This window comes from Arvicanthis niloticus, chromosome X, assembly GCF_011762505.2.
Source record: "Arvicanthis niloticus isolate mArvNil1 chromosome X, mArvNil1.pat.X, whole genome shotgun sequence".
Taxonomy (NCBI): domain Eukaryota; kingdom Metazoa; phylum Chordata; class Mammalia; order Rodentia; family Muridae; genus Arvicanthis; species Arvicanthis niloticus.
Genome location: NC_047679.1, coordinates 81,314,564 through 81,331,396, shown reverse-complemented (window position 1 = coordinate 81,331,396; position 16,833 = coordinate 81,314,564). Strand labels below are relative to the sequence as shown.

The following is a 16,833-nucleotide window of genomic DNA, read 5'->3' as shown; positions in this document are numbered from 1 at the left end:
GCAATTTGAAAGATTACTAATGGATATGAAGGATGTTAAAACATTTGCCAATGATCATGCAACTAGAAATAGTAGCATCCAAGGCTGGATGCCACTAACCAGTTATACTGCATGTGCTTAGCCTGAGAGGTAAGGCCACCATGCAGGCGGTTACTCATCCAACATCCTAAGCTCTTTTGTGCTTTGTTTCTGTGCTCTATTTCCAATTTCTAGAGCTAAGCGTAAAAATGGCTTTCTGTAGTTGTTTAATTAAGAGAATGACAGGCTGGAAAGATGGCTCACTGCTTCTCCAGAAGACCCAAGTTTGATTTGAGTACTCTTGTATCAAGCAGGTTACAACTCTTGCAACTCTAGCTCTAGGGATCTGACACCCTTTTCTGGCCTCCAAGGACACTGCACTCATGTGCATATACCCACTCCCAGACATACACATAGACACACAATTTAAAAATAAGATGATTTAGAAAGAGGAGGAGAACAAGGAGAAAGCAGAGTGATCCAGGAATGAAGTCATATAGAATAAATAGTGTAATATTGTCTTCTCTTTTTCTAAATTTCTCAGACAACTTATCCCATAACTTGAAGACAGCACTAAACTAATACATTGTGTAAATTTGTGTTTCATTTCTTGTTACTTTTACATTCCATTTCTAACACTTTGGCTCTTTGTTTTATGTCAGTGTTTTTATAATGGATAGTAGGCATGGTTGGGAGAATAAAATTTTGTTAAAATATATATATATAATATAATATATATAATATATTATATAATTAATATAATTAATTAATTAATAATAATATAATGATAATATATTATAATATTATAATTATAATAATTAATATAATTATTATAATTATATATTATATTATTAATATATATTATATTAATATAATATATGTATGTAGTCATACTACATGTCCATTTTTTCCTTATTTCCCTTACACAGTTCCCTAGAAGGCAGGGTGGGTCATCAAGATGGCTCGGTGGGTAAAGGCACTTGCTGCCAAGGCTAATGATCTAAGTTCAATCTCCAGGACCCATGTGGTAGAAGGAGAAAACTACTCCTGTAAGTTTTTCTCTGCTCTCCAATTTTATGCAGAAAAGAGAATAAATCAATACATGTAGTAGTATTACTAATAGTAGCAGGAGTAGTAGTAGCAGGAGCATCAGTGATGATGGTGGTGGTGGTGGTGTGGTGATAACTATTTTTCCAGTCTCTCCTTTCCCCAGAGGGAACTGAGCACCCTGCCTTTTAGAAGATTATCTTCTAGGGCATGAGTTAGGATCACTTTAACTCACTTACTATGTGTGGCCCCATGAGTCTTCATTAATAGCTCTTCCAGGTAATGAGGAAGACAAAAGAAAGGAACCATTGCCTTTTGTACCAGGAGACCTGTATGTAGGGCCATGTGAGGAACTTGATCCCTGGAGTGGTGAGTGAGGTCAGATTTTTTTAAAATCTGGGAAGGTTATCTCAAAAGTAGATGTAAATATCAAAGTTACCCTGTATCATAGGAATTTTTGTTTCATCCTCTTTAACCAAGAAGACACATATTCAAGAATATGATTAATATTTTCTTCCTAAGCTACATTTTAGTCTACTAAAACCAGATAACCAACATTATAAATCGCACATCAGTGATGCTAAGCTTAGACATCACTGATGCTAAGAGAATTTCCCACTGTGTCCTGAGGCCTCATGAGTTTTGAATGCTCTTTGCCTAATTTCCCAATAGACTGGCAATTACTCTGCCCTATTTTATTCTTCAAACATTTAGAATTAACAATTACAGAAATTTCTTCTAATAATTAAAACCAACACTCTGTTTAAAAAACACTTGCCCAGGTTATTTTCTTATTTACGATATCTTAGTTTAAATTAGGTAATTGTTGATAATTATTTAGGGTATTTAGTATTTAGTTGATAATTATTTAGTTGTAATTTCAATAACTATCAGTTATAAAGGTAGAAAATAATCAAAAAATTCTAAAAAAAATTAAACTTTTTGTCAGGATTTAGCAACATTGTCAAAATTAAGGTTATAAGCAGAATATATAGTCAGAGTAAAAATATGATTTATTCTGTAGTTGCCAGATTATATCATATAATAAAACTTATGAAAAATAAATAAACATGTAATTATTTGCATGTATTGCAGACATGCAGGTGAATATATAGCCTTCCATTATTGAACAGAGCATTTTAGTTTTAAAACAGTCAGTGAGCAATCAACTATATGGTCATTTTAAAATTTATTTTTTTTATTTTCAATACATCCTGACTGCAATTTCTCTCCCTCTACTCCTCCCAGTCCTCCACACATACTCGCAGCTTCCTAATAGTAAGACGTTTTTAAAAACCCAAAAGGTAGATACAGGTAACTTTTCATTTTTATAGATGTTTTATTTTTATTCCGAATATATCTATGAAATAATACCACAAATGCTATCACAAACAAGACACAAATAAAAGTTTCAAAATTTCATAAGTTACAGAATGGAAAGGAGTAGATTAATGTATCACTGCTGAAGACTTTTTTCAGGGCTGGGGTCGTGACCTTCTGGATTAACCAGCTGAGCTTTCTGCTTTCCTGTGGCATCTGCTTTTTTTACTTCTTGATTGGCTTTGTCAAAGATGGGTTTTCTTGTGTATGGGGGGATGGGTGTGGGTGTATGCGATACATTTGTGTGTGCAGGTGTCTGTGCACATGTGTGCACTTGAGTATGGATGCCAGAGGACAATCTTGAGTGTCAGGCTTGAAGAAGCAATGTCCACTTTTTATTTGGGAGCAGGGTGAGGTCTCTTACTGGCCTAGAACTCTCAAAGTAGGCTACAATGAAACCCCAGAGGTTTGCCTGTTCTGCCTCCCTGCCTACCCAGCCTCCCCTGTACTGTGTTTACAAATACAGCCTACCACCTCTGGCTTTAAAAAAAAAAAAAAAACATGGGTTCTGAGGCTTATCAGCAGGGTTCTCATGCTTGCAAAACACCAGTTTAATGACCATAGTTCAATCACTTTACTCTTGTCTGTTTGTCACTTGGTTCCCTCTCATACTGTTAGTTTTTCTTAAGGTGGTATAGAAAATAATGAATTTCATTATGACAATTTTATACACGTACATCATTGTACTCTGCTCACATTTCTTCCCCCACCCTAGTATAGTCCTTGGTCCTCCTTACCCATTGTGTCCAAGCCCCTTCCTTTCCTGTAACCAAGTTAGGTTTTCTGACCTATATAGTTTTCCTGAACTTCATAGTCACCTTTATTATAATTTTTGACAGTAGATATAGCACACAAGGATACACAAACCTTGCTGAACACTCAGTGAGATACAAACAAATTGAACAGAGCCAGGTGTAGTAGCACATACTTTTTTTGGTAGCACATATTTCTAATCCCAGAGCTCATTCAAGGAGACAGAGACAGGTGGATCTCTGTGAACTTAAGGTCAACCGGAGCTATATAGTGAAACATTGTTTCAAATTAAAAGAAATAAACCAAACAAATATTTATTACCATTAATTATTATTTAATTACAATGACTGTGTGTGTGTATGTGAGTGTGTATGTGTGTATGTTTAAATCCTTTCACCTAAAACACATAGTGGTTGGTTTCTGCAACTACCTCATTCTTGGGTGTGTGAACAATACAATTTACATATTCTGTCAGAGGCTTTATTTTATTTTTTTTTACATTAGCGGAAAAATGATTTTCCTTTGTTCTTTTAAAAAGCAAGGTAGTCATGTAGGGAAGGCCGTTAGTTTGGCTGGAGAAACCATCACTTCTGTAGTAGTTACTCTTCTATTGCTGTCATTAAAATACCGATAACAAAACAAAAACAATGGGTGAGGCAACTTCTAGAGGGGAGGGTTTCTTTGAGGATCACAGTTCCAGAGGGTTAAGAGTCCGTCATAACCAAGGTAGGGAAGCATGGCAGTGGTCACTAGGTGTGGCAGTAGGAACAGCTGAGAGCTCATATTTTATAGCACAAGCAGAAACAACAGGAGTGAACAGTGGGGCTGGTAGGAGGCTTTTGAAATCTCAAATTGCACCCCAGTAAATACCTCCTCTAGCAAAGCCACATCCCTTACATCTCCCTACACAGTCCTGCCAACTGGGAACCAAGTATTCAAATGCCTGGACTAGGAGGGGACCTCTTATTTAAACCACCATATTCTACCCACTGACTCCCTCAGTTTGAGGCTGTATCATAATGCAAAGTGTTTCAGAGTCTCAACGCTGTTTAAGAGTCTAGTCTCTTTTTGAGATTAAGTCTGTTTTGTCTACCATTGGGATGTATTATACCTCTAAGGCATCATGTCTACATTTTTAACTACATTTTAAAGTAATGTTAATTCTTACGATAAGTTTATGATATCAAAAAGTGTGTTTGTGCTTGTTACAATGTAATTATGTTTCAACTTGGCTTTAAGACATACTGACGGTGTTTCATGTGTTTTTAAAATTAGAGGGACTTATATACTTATGGTGAAAACCGTATGACATTTCTCCACAGAATTTTTTTACTCGGTTTTTAGTTAATGCATAACATTGACCCATACAGAAACAAAAGGTAAAAACTATAAATCTTCCATAGTTTACTTTAGAACTGATGCATACTTCCTATAACAAACAAGATGAATGACATTTCATCATTTTCTATTGCTAGGGTATATGTCTCATTTGCTTTTGGAATAGATCTGGCCTATTTATTAGTTTGCCTCCTTTGTGCCTGTAAAATGTGTATGGAGCCTTGTTAAGCTTTTATGAATGAACCTGGTGCACAGTTTGATGTGTGTGTACATAAGTGCTTGAACATGTGTGCGTGTGCACGTGTGTGTGTGTGTGTGTGTGCACGCATGCGCGAGCATGTTGACTCCCAGCAGAAAGCGGCTATCATCTTTGCAGCCATCTCAGGCCATGTACCCTGAGAAGAGACTTGTTTTCAACAGTGTACAACAGCTGAGCACACTCTAATAAACATCTTGTTTTGCTCACATATCTTGTTTTGTTGTTTAATGCACCCAGCTGCAAGGCGTACATGGTAAAGTGTCTTCAGTTGTGTTCCCCTGTTTGTCCATAGCTGCAAGGCACATGGTAAAGTGTATATATACCCAGGATTTCCTTTCAGTAAAGGGGATTTGATCACATACCCTGTCTTGTCTTCATTCTTCATATCTCTTGCCCCTCCATCCCCACTCTCTCTCTTGCTAGACCCTGTTGACTGACCCGAACGGACCAGGTCACTTGGCCCCCAAGCATGGGGCAGTGCGGGCCGGGACATATGTGTGTGCACGTGTGCATGTATGTGAGTGAGCATATGAATCGTCCTGTATGCCTCTGCATTCTCTATTCACTGGCAGATAATCTTTGGATTCCCACTACCCTTCAATAAATTTACATTGGTGTTAAAGCCCCAATTTGGACATTTAGTTTGATGAATTTTATTGTTTCCATATCCTTGTGCACAGCCTTAATGCTTTCCTTAGGGTACATTTCAAGACATGGAGTTGCTACCTCAAATGGTATACACATGTTTAATTTAATTCCCTACCTGCTACCCAGAAAGGTTGTACCAATTTAAAGTCCATAAACTGGAATTAAGTGGGGAAAAGGCCTCAGGGAAGTGAGGAGCATCGCTGTATCTGTTAGAAAGTGCAGCTCTTAGAGACCACTGAGCAACTGCCAACGTACCTCAGAGTGGTCAACAGTGAAAGGCAATAGTATAGTTGCAATTTGATGAAGAGCATATAAAACTCTTTTTAAAAATCCCTGTATTTACACCATTATGACAAACCAATTATAACTTCAAATCAGTATCACATTTAACCAAAAGTCATGCCAGTTTTTCACCTACCCATCTCAAAAGAACAGTGTTGCTTGGTCAACAGATCACACGGGGCTTCATATTCCTTGAATACTCATTGTTAAGTATTCCTCGGTAATTATACTTGAACTTTGCAGAATGCTGGAGATGCCTCTTCTGAAAGCTGGACCCATCTTGAAAACAGTAAGGAGTTAATCTCCTGTTCTCAGGACCAAGGGAAAGAAAGATGAGAACAAATGGCTAGGTACATATTATTGATTTCGATGCTAGCTTTGGCCTCACTTGACCCCTAAGCAAAACCACTGAATTGTATAAGACTTATGTAAGGACTGACCCAATATGGGTGCAGAAAACAAATAGTTCCAAATACTCTGCCTGCTTTGGATTCTGGAAAGAGAGTTATTTATTTTCTTATTTCAGTTTTTCTTTCTCGTTGCAGCAGACAGTTTGGCACAGCAAAGGCTCACTTAAAACAGCATGACTCAGCCAGTTGCTGTAAAAAGAAGGCTAGAAAAAAGCAGGTTTACTCCATTAAATCAGAAGAGAATTTCATGGGTAGATATAGGTATTGCATGACGCTGTTTGGTTATAAGAATTATATTTTCATATCACTTTAGATACTTTTAAGGTAATTCAATCGTTTACAGTTGACATTAACATTTTTCGTATGTTATCTACTACATATTATCATTACAGTTTACAATGTAAAATAAAGTTTTGAAATGGTCAATATATAAAGGAAGTAAAAGCACCACAATGCACTAGGTTTTTACATTTACTTCTCTCTAATATTTTTCTCCAGGTAAAATTTCAGTTAAAAATTGCCATGTTTCATTCCGGTTTTGATATACTATAACTTATGATGCCTTCACTTAAGACATTCTGAATAAGTGAAATTCTGGCCAATCTTTAGGACTTTAAAAGATCTTACAGCCACAATTTATATTTCAAACACAGTCATCAGTACTCCAATGTTTGAACTGCTACTGCTCAAGGCCACTATCCGAACTGCAGTGGGAGTAGAGGCACGAAACGTTATAGGAAAGATGATTGAATTCGTGCATCTGAGGATGAACAAAAGAAAGTGTAGGCACCATGATGATCAACCAATCCTTTTAATCTGGTCGTTAAGGAACCAGGAGCTGTGAATGAATAATGGCTGAAGATAGAGCTGATTTATATATACAGAAAAAAATGTGTTATCAGAATGGAAAGCAGCACTTCAAACAATGGACAAATATTCTCAACCACTCCTTAAATAGGCACCCAGTGTTGCTTTTAATCGTGTACCACCACACCTATGGAGCCTTATACACATTTCCCTATTTAGCAATTGAAAATAACTATGCTAGATACAGCCAGGAGTTTCTGCTGACTCATTGAGCGTGTGTATTTTTGCTATGACTAAGCACTTCCATATTCCTCTCGAGAATGAGTTTCTTTCAATAGTCTGTGCAGGCCCCACAGCTCCCACCACATAAGGTACTAGTTAGCATTCTCTAGTTTCTGTCTATAATGTGAGTGATATTTCATTGCAAAGTAAAAATTTTGAGTTAAACAAACTTAAAATGCACAAAACTTAATTTGGTGGTTTTCTAGACTATGCTTTATCACTTTATCACTTAGCTAGGAACCTGTCTTCAAGCTAGGATCATGGTCACCTTTTTTATTATTATTACTCTATTTTTTTCTACAGTGAAAACAAAAAAGTACAAACTCATGTTTTTAAATGAAGAAATGTACCAAGTGAATCATCATCATTTCCTGAATAATCCATGCTACTTACTGATAAGAAATACCAAATTTATCACTTTCTAAACCTTTTCGGGACTGAGTTTTTAATTCTGTTCCACTAAACCACATATCAGATTTTCTGCCAATCTTATCTTATTTTAATATTGTTGCTTCATAAACCATTTTTGTAGCTGAAGAACATTACCCATTATTTCTTCTCAGAAAGTGAAGAACATCAACAGTAACAATTAAACATAGCTAACACTTATTATTTGCTACTATCTAATTTTTTCTCACATTATCATATTTAATCCTTAACGATGTATGATGATGCAGACACTGTTCTTATCCTCATTTGAAAAGATGAGAAACTTCAGGCACAGAACACTCAACTGGTTTGATATGGAATCAAATCTCAAGCTTAGATGTTAGTGTAGCAAGCCAGTGCTTCTATCCACTGTTTATGCAAAGATGAACTGTGTGGAATACTTTAAAACCAGGACACTTTGGCCAATAATAATTAAAATTCCCTGAATCTAACACAAAGTTTTCCCTCATCTTTTCCTGGATCTTCCTCACCTCCCTAGAAACACCACACACACAAACACACACACACACACACACACACACACACTCCACATAAATGAATGAATGAATGAATAAATAAATAAATAAATAAATAATGACCAAATCAGAAAACATAATATACAAGCAAAAGGCTAGTAAGGGGGAATGCCCAAACAAAATAATATGAGACAAACAAAAACAAACCTCCAAAAATGCCATTGAGTTCATTTTGCATTGATCATTTACCGTTGGGCAAGGGACCTGCCCTTGGTTTGTATCCCTAGTGAGACTCCATTAGAGAAACTAATTTTTCATTTGCAAGTTGTTATCAATTTGAGATGGCTTCTGGATTAGGGGTGTGGGTTGTGTCTACTTCCCCTCTTAGCACTAGGATGCACTTCATCAGGCCCAGACCTGTGCAGGCCCTGCAGCCATCGCTGAGAGTTCATATGTATGTCAGTCCTTTTGTGTCTTATGTCCTTGGTGTCCCCCATCTGTTCTGGCTCTTACAAGCTTTCTGCTCATTCTTCTGCAGGGTTCCCTGAACTTTGAGAGGAGGGATTTGATGGAGACATCCCATATCAAGTGTTCCAAGGCTCCTCACTCTCTGCACATTGTCTAGTTTGGAATTTGATATTTGTTAACCTTGACAGAACATTATTTTTCTCTGATTATCCACTAGGAAATAGGAAGGAGACCAATGAAGATAATGGGAGAGAGGTTAAGTATTACCAAGGAGAACACACACACACACACACAAATGTGTCATAATAAAATAAAAATATATCTTTAATGGGAAATGGAAGCCAGGGGGAATGAGCATAATACTTATTCTGTCTGCTTATGTGCTAGACAATTCTAATAAGGCTGTCAATTTCACTCCACAGTAGCTATTTATCATGGGTACTAAAATAAATATTTCCAGGATGAAAGAATGTAACTTTTCTTTATTTATGAAACACTGTGTACAAAATTATACAAATTGTGGTGTGGGGGTTTTGTTTGTTTTGTTTTGTTTTGAGATAAAATCTTGCTAATGTAGCCCTGGCTGACCTTGAGTCATTATGCAGCCCAAGCTGGCCTTGAATTTGTGATCCTTCTTCCTCTGTTTCTCAGTGCTGGAATTATAGTTATGTGCCCAACCCAGCCTAATTCTGTTTTAAATAATATGAATGAAAAGAGGAAGATAGTCGCAATTTTATGCACTTATTTGATAACTAACCATTTTATTTATCCAACAGTTACCACATACCATGCAAGTGCGAGGAAGATCCAAAATGAATCATATCTCAGCTAGTATCTTTTTTTCTAATTATCAGATCCTATAATTCAACTACCACATAAAGGATACTGATATATATGACCAGGCATTTCATGTTACAATTTGTGGTTTTGAAGGCTTACTGTATAAATATTCCATGAGTTAGAGCACATAGAAAGGATACAGTTTGAAAAATCACCAGGCATGGGTTAAAATTTCTGTTCTGACACTTATTTATCTAAGGTGTATAAACTTGCCAAGTTTACTTAGTGTCCCTAAGACTTAATTTCCTGATCTGCACAAGGAGATTGCAATCTAGGTTTCCAAGGGAAAGAGTTGAATATAGCGCCTCCAAACAGTCTGTCTGAAAATTCAGCTCATGTTCTTGGTTACTCAATTAGAAGAGTGGGTACACTCTTCTAATTGGGTTTCTATTGCCTTGATTAAACACCATGACCAAAAGCAACTAGTGGAAGAATGGATTTATTTTACCTCACAGATGAGAACCCATCATGAGTGGGGCAGGAACTCAAGGCAGAAATGGAAACAGAGACTACAGAGGAATGCTGCTTATGGGCTTACTCAGTCTCCTGTCTTCTAGACCCTAAGACCATCTCCTCAGCATGGTATCACCCACAGTGGACTGGGCCTTTCCACATCAATTCTCAATCAAGAAAATGCCCCCTGAGCCTACCTACAAGTCAATCTGATAGAGGCATTTACTTAATTAAGGTTCTCTCTTCTCAGATGACTCTAGCTTGTGTCGAGTTAACAAAAACTAATGCACCCACTCTATCTTGTCTCTCCCTTAGTGGAAAATACTTTAATCTAACAACATTAACTATAACATATAGAACATTCATAAATGTAATAGAAAAATTAAAATTCAATATATTTTGACATTATGAGTATGACCCGATGCAATTTATGTACAACAGAAAGAGTTAACCAGAATTCATTGTGCTTTATGTAACACATTAGGACTTTCTATATTAATATGATGCATATGTATTATTTGGATGATTCTAGTTAAAACAAAGCAGAAACAGAACTTGCAATGCTGGTCTTCGGGATAGCTACAAGAGCGTGAGTCATGAATCCTGTCCAGACTCCAATTCCTAATAACACATGATGGAGGACAAAACATTGCAAAATTTTCAGAAATGGTAAAGAGATGAGTGCATTTTTTTTCTTAAAAAGAAGAAAAATCTCTGTTATATTCAAGAAATCAATTTTATAAGAATTGTCTTTAAGAAAATAGTTTTTAAAGCCAGTGAAACATCTTGGTTGGTAACGGTGTTTGCCGCCAAGTCTGGGGGACTGAGTTCAGTCTGTAGGACCCACGTGATGGGAAGAGAGAACTTACTCTTAAATGTCATTTGCTGACTTCCAAAAATCCACTGTGGTATGCTTATACCTGGACATGTATCACACCACACATACAATAAATAAATAAGTGTAGCAAACAATTTTTTAAAGAAAGACAGACTTTGAGAAAGTAGTTATTCAACATACATCTTAGATCAAGATTAGTTTTTAACAGACCTTGGGGCTTTGTACTTTTTTGGTAAAATTTAGAAATGGCCTCAAATTAGACAATGACGGCCCACTGTGACCACGCCTTTACATAGTTGACACATGTAAGTAACGCAGTAGCCCTCTGTAAAGGGTTGTTTTGAAAGCATTCTGAAAAGAAGCTTGTTCTATGGCAGCAATGTTCTGTAACCATGTATTACATATACATGCACATGCATTACATACATGTATGTATTACATGTGCATATACAAACATTTGCGTTGTTTATACCTCTACTTCTGTTTGCAAGAATTGTTGGTATATCTTTCTATTGTTTTACTCCTTCACTTCTGACTTTATTTTTAATCTTAGGTTATACACCTTCATCAAAGAATTTAAGCTTGGTTTGTAGGTCACTGTCTAAAATCATACCTGAAATGAGATGTCTGTCAGTTTTGGTTATACTGACTCTGATGCTAAGGGTTTCATAACAGGGAACAGATCTGTTGAATGCTAATGGATGTTATTATGACTGCCTGGAACAACTGTACATTCCATTCTAGAGATGTAATCATGACAACAAGGTGTCCAAACAGCCAATACTCCAAGGACTTATCCTCTATTATAATAATAGGATGTATTTTTCTTAATGTAGGGCTTCTTTTCTTCCCTTTCTTTCTGTTTGTGATGAATTTAATTGCAGAAGTAGCTTGTGTACACATTTTTCTTTTGGATTTGCTAGTAAGGCTGTATTGGTGATTTTGGAACATCACACCAGCCCTTAGATGTTGAAAAAATTTTCCATCTGAAATGAAACAGTCAATACAGGATGTGAAATGATCATGGAGAAAGAGGCCATTTAATACCTGATTTCTATTTCAGACATAAGGTACCATTCTTTTCACATTTCAAAAGAAATACAAAGGTATCATATGCAGGCATTAGGTTATAAAGCCATTTACCTAAGCCACAGTATTTCCAGGCACCATGCTGCACCTTGTTTTCAAAATTTTGAAATACAATCTGTGTCTTGCATCTGCTGTTATTGAGAGGTCTTTAAATAGGATAGGTTCTTCCATGAGGCGAGGAAGTGTTCAGCTGTCATCAGATAGGAGCATTTGTAAGCAGGTCTTCCCATTCGCTACCAATGCAATGAGAGGTGATATTTGGTTATTTTCTGCTGCATAATAAACAACTCTAAGCATGAAGGCTGAGAACATCAACAGTTTGTCATGACAGAATTACTGACAGGGCGTTTTGTTTTCTTTTTGTTCTAGGTGATATCAGTTGAGGCTGTGGGATGATCAAAATGTCAAAGCTTGCTTTTTAAACATGACCAGAAGGTGATATAGTCTGCTGGCTAAAAACTCAGCTGAAGCTGACATCAGGGAAATTCATTTCCCCATGTGGGCCCCTGCACAGCTGCTTGGTTAGGTTCCAAAAAAGAACATTCCAAGATGTAAGTAAAAGCTTGGAAATGCTACATTACTTCTGCTTCATTTTGTTGCTCTCAGACAAACAGACCAATCGAAATCCCAAGGAAAGGGAAACACATTTCTTTTCCTGCTGAAAGGGAAGCAAAATCTCATTGAAAGAGTTTGTGAAATGGGGGAATTGTTGCTGCTGCCCTTGAAGTGCATTACATTCTACCACAGACACTACTATGAAGCCCTTTATCTGCCAGTGCCCTAGAAAAGACCGCTACCATTCACTTCAAAATTCTGCCTTTTCTCTTGACCCTTAGCCCAGAGTTTTCAAGTTTTTTCCTCTCATACACATCTGTATTGTGTTGAGGACTGTGGAGCAGCACATTACTTACTTTATGAAAAAAGTCATCTCTGTAATGGAAGGAAAGAAGCCTTGCTGGCTGAGGTAATAATAACATTCTTAGAAACCTTAGTCCATGCCAGACATTTTGAATAGATTGCTCATAGTCTCTTTGAAAACAAATCCTTTAAGAAAGGCATCATAGTTCCTCTTCTCTGTAACATGAAAGCTGCACTGACTTAAGGTGATTTGATGATGAATTTCCAGAAAGGCAACGTTGCTTTGTTGTCCAGGCCTCAGAAACACGAGGATATGTTCACCTTCAAAAAATGACAAGTTTGATAAGAGTGCTCAGATCCCCCCCCCCAAAAAAAAATCAATAAAAATTTCATGACGGACTATGTTAGTGCTGAAAAGATGTTATTGAGTGATGTGTGAAAACACAAATCAGCAAATACAAAGCACTGTCAAAGTCATAAAAAGGTGCTAAATGTTTACAAAAGACAGTGAAGGGCTCTTATCACATATTGTGTAGACCATATGCCCGTAAACATGAAGTCTGTGCAAAATGTGGTGGTGGGGGGGAGACTATATCGTTATTTCAGCTAATAACCAGAAACATCAGAAAATAGTGAAAATCAAGCTTCTGACCACAGAAGAAGCTGGAAAAGGAAGGAAGACTTAGATGCTGAAACTGACTCTCAATGGTGAGAATGGACACACTCAGGGGGCCTGACAGCACTGAGTCAGCTGCAGAGAGCTCAGCAAACACTGGCATCCTAATTCGGAGTAGGAAAAGGCTTCAAAATAAACAGAACTAGTACGTGAGCAACATTAATTACTTGTAACATTTCAATACCACAACCTTGCAGGTTTTCACGATAACCCCTAAGCTGCATATGCAGGGTATGTGTGGAAACACTGTGGTATGTTATATAATCTATGGGAATTGTTTAGGAAAACATATCACCTAAGGTCAAATGAGCCAGTGCTGAGAATTGGTGATTGTATAAGAACTACCTCATGGAAAACTAGGAAGTTATCTCATAGTTAGTACATTTCTGTATCCTGACCTTACTTAGGTGTATGGCTTCTTCAGCAAAAGCCACCTTACATCGTATAGAGCCAAACAGTTTATGTTCACACATGCGTGCACATGTGTGCGTGTGGGCAACACACACACACACAATCATATGAACTGATAACTTTCCTTCAAAAATATTTTTATATACTTCATTCCATGGTTTTCTGCCTTTTCCTGGTTTGGAAATATATACTCAGAAAAGAAAATGTGTGGACTATGTAACTAATACCTAGGAAAATCCAACACTTATACTTGATAATGTCAATAGGGAATATAAATATAAGCTACTGGGCCTAAAGAACAGGAATAATAGAATTACAAAGAGAGCATTTATTCTATATCCTTCTATAGTACCCAAATGGTGACAGTCTTAGATAAGTTACAAATTTCTACCAAACCAGGTTACATAGAAATGTGAGATGGGGAATTCAAAGTTAGATTGACACCAAATGCTCTACTCTTTAGACAAATACCTGCATTTCCTGGGTTTTGAGTTACATAGACTTCCATTCATTTTCTCAGTCCACCTTCAAGTATATACAATCAGGAGAGTGGTTAACACCATTGTATTTTGTGTCCATGTTTTCTGTTGAACTTTGTATAGAAGCAACACATCAATATATCCTATAGGAGAAAATCACCAAAAATTAAAAACAACAAAAACCTACAAGAAAATATTTCAAAATACATTATAAAAGTGGCTATACAGGAGGGTTTCAAAAATAATTAATACGCTTTTTCACATTTTAAAATTACATTTGTATGTGTGTGTCTGTGTGCATGGATGTGTGGGACATTTCAGTGCCATGGGGAGCATTTGGAGGTCGGAGTACACGTTCTCTCCTAGTACAGTGTGGGTTCTAGAAATTGAATTCAGGTCATTAGGCTTAGGAGCAAGTGCCTTTCTTTACCTGATGAGCTACTTTTTCAGTTCAAAAATAGTTAATATTCTTAACATGTGAAGGATTTTACAAGCCAAAAGTGGCAGAGACTATGTGTTGGTGTGGTGACTCAGCAGGTGAAAGAGCTTCTTTTAAAGCCAGACAACCTGAGTTTGAGCCCTAGAACTTATGTGATGGCAAAAGTGGTCCTCTGGGTCATTCACCCACATAAATTTCTCTCTCTCTCTGTGCTCTCTCTCTGTCTCTGTCTCTCTCACTCTCTTTGTGTGTGTGCTCTCTCTGTCACACATGCACATTCACACACACACACCACACAATAGATTTTTTTTAAAAGTGCACTAGACTCTTTAAAAATGAACAACATGCACATACAAACACAAATTGTTACAATATATTTTCTCCAATAAATAACTGATATTTACAATGATATGGTAAACCGATTTTGAAGTTAGATTGTTTGAGTTCATATGTAAACATCAAATGTGTAATTTGGAGATCCCCCATCATGACCATGGAGTTATTGATATTCTTGCTCACCTAACTCTTGCTTCCTACTGAGAATGCAAGAAAACTAGGCTGAAGTCCCCTAGGTCTAAAGGACCAGGAAAACTTAATGGAACTACCTTAGACATTTTAGGATCAAGATACAAAATAAAGGCATCATTATCCTGCATTACATAGTGTATTAGTGACTTTTTTATTTCTGTGATAAAACAGCATGGCCAACGCAACTTATAAAAGAAAGGGTTTATTTGAGCTTATGGTCCCAGAGGGATAAGAGTCCATCACATCATGGTGTGGAAGTGTAGCAACTAGCAGGCATGGTGAATAGAATAACTGAGAGCTCATATCTCAAGTCCAAAACACGAAACAGAAAAAGCAAAATGGGAATGGTGTGTGGCTTAAAAACCTCGAAGTCCACTCTCAGTGACACATTTCCTCCAGCAAGACCACACTTCCTAAACCTACCCAAACAGTGACACCAACTGGGGACCAAGTATTCAAACATTTAAGCCTATACAGACATTCTCATTCAAACCACCGTACTCACATTAAGATGATATGTATAATCGTTGCGAGGCTGTGGTATCTCAGATATTTAGATGAAAAGAACATTATAAGATAAATGGTATATGTGAGAAAGCATGGGACACATCAAGATAATAATATATGCTGTTATATATAATATCCCTATAAAAGTGTTGTTGTTCCTCCTGAAGAAACTGCATTTAACATGTACGTGTCACTCCCATAAAGATGGTAGGAAGCATAAGCCTCATACTCAAATCCTCAAGTTGGCATTGTCTTTCTCTGGAGTACTGTTTTATTACGTGGATAAAAGTGGTTACTAGGTAGATTCTTCACCTCCCTCATTGAAGGGTAGCTGCTTGTCCTCATAGGCCTAGCTATTAACAGACCAATCATTCTTACCAACCCTATCCACCTATGATTCAACGCCACAATACAATCCTCCACCCTTGGGATTTAAATAAATTCCAGTCTAAATTGATTTAGTTCAGGCTGACCTGATTTAGCAAACCCTAAGGTGTCTGGATAAGTTCAATCGACAAGATTAAATTTTCTACAACCGAAAAAAAGTGGTTCTGTATGTATTCTAATATGAATTATATGAAAACAAAAATTTCATTTATTACCAGAGTTTAATATCCTGAAAATCTTTCCCTACTAAAATCAATAAAAGTTAGTCATAAAAGACTGTGAAATAGTATATATAGCATTGCCTAAATACTTTAGCATGCACTTAAAAATATATAGTATATAAATATAAATGGATACATCTAGAAAAGCATAAGAGGGATAGGATTTTGATTTTATTTCATGATGACTGACAATGTATAAATAAATACATAACAACTTACTCAAAAATATGTACTGGTTTTTTTTAGCATGTTAAACATGAGAAAATTCTATTTCATAGCTTTGACCCACAACTTACTTTATTAAAACCCAATTTAAATAGAATACAGCCTCCTCCAAATATTCATTTGAAAAAGATATGGATAACTGGTTGGCTATAAGATTATATAGTCTATACTCAAAAGTTCAAGACCAAATGGGGTCTGAATCCTAACACAGTCATGACTTGAGAAGGAGACCACATAAGAGAATAGCAAGACCCTGAGCTTGTAAGTCAAAGATAGTTTTACATC

General features: G+C 36.6%; 1 pseudogene; it reads left to right on the top strand.

Moving 5' to 3' along the window:
* The first annotated feature begins 12,931 nt into the window (after window positions 1–12,931).
* On the top strand, window positions 12,932–13,412 carry LOC117695046 (uncharacterized protein C9orf85 homolog pseudogene; annotated as a pseudogene).
* The last annotated feature ends 3,421 nt before the right edge of the window (window positions 13,413–16,833 follow it).